This window comes from Rhagoletis pomonella, unplaced genomic scaffold, assembly GCF_013731165.1.
Source record: "Rhagoletis pomonella isolate Grant_MI unplaced genomic scaffold, Rhpom_1.0 Rhpom_scaffold_00007, whole genome shotgun sequence".
NCBI classification, from domain to species: Eukaryota; Metazoa; Arthropoda; class Insecta; order Diptera; family Tephritidae; genus Rhagoletis; species Rhagoletis pomonella.
Genome location: NW_023458561.1, coordinates 71,870,696 through 71,871,727, shown reverse-complemented (window position 1 = coordinate 71,871,727; position 1,032 = coordinate 71,870,696). Strand labels below are relative to the sequence as shown.

The 1,032-nt window shown below is 33.0% G+C and overlaps 1 protein-coding gene across 2 annotated transcripts in view; it reads left to right on the top strand.

Moving 5' to 3' along the window:
* LOC118743535 (nodal modulator 1) overlaps positions 1-299 on the top strand; it is a 28,209-nt gene extending 27,910 nt beyond the window's left edge. For both annotated transcript variants that reach the window (XM_036476276.1, XM_036476275.1), the window contains exon 8: positions 37-299. The gene's annotated coding sequence lies outside the window, so the exon portion shown is untranslated. The remainder of the gene's footprint in view (positions 1-36) is intronic.
* Positions 300-1,032: the final 733 nt, after the last annotated feature.

The window sequence follows — 1,032 nt, the reverse complement described above, 5'->3', positions numbered from 1 at the left end:
AATGCAGTCACAAAGAAGAAATCCAAAAAAATATAGGCCTTAGTCAAAATCTATAAATCTAAAACAAAGTTGATGCACTATACAAAAGTAATCGCTCTGTGCATGACATCATCTTTGTTTCAAAACAGCTCGTAAAGTCACAAGTAGTGAAGGAGGAGGGTGAGTAATAACTTGCATAAACCTTGGATCTTAACTGGGATGAGTTAAATGTGGTATGGGGTAGTGAAATGAAAATAAGTATTTTAAGTAAGTCAATGTTAAAGTAATAAATAGTTTTATTTAAACTATTAAAAACATAACAATAGCTGTGTGTATTTTGATTATAAAACGGCACTAAACAAGGCTTTAGATTTTGCAAGACTATAGGTCATTTAAGTACATCTGATGTTCGCATCGAAAATTTTAAATTTTTTATCAAACAAATTAATATTTCAATAGATAGTTTTTGTTTGTTGTTTGTTTATAACTTAACCAAACAACAGTGCATCGATGTACTTGTTTTGACTTTTGGTGATGAAATGCTATCAAGGGCTACTGTTTATGATCCGTATAATGCATTATAGCGTGGTCGTATTTCGTGCGCCGATGAACATTGAGATCGCTTTATACATCAGAAAACATCGACGCTATGCGCAGGGCGATAATAGAAGATCGTCATGTGGCATATAGTGAAACTAGGGCGACCTAGGCATTCACGCTCCTACCATTCATACAATAATCCATGAACATTTGACCGTTCGACAAACGATGCAAAAATACTAGCCCGACATGTCAAGGAAGTTAAACCACATCGTAACAGGTTACATAACTTGGATATACAGTGTCGGCCACTTGAGTAGCGCCCCGTTTTCATCGTTAGTATTGACAGTTTTCCTTTCGTTTATTTAATATTCGTTTATTTTTTATAAAAATATAACATACATACATGTATTCTATAACAAAAACTACATATGTCAAACCGATTTTCGGACAGTATTTCATTTCATTTATTAAATGTATAAGCATAAGTACAATAAGATATGTCCATACATA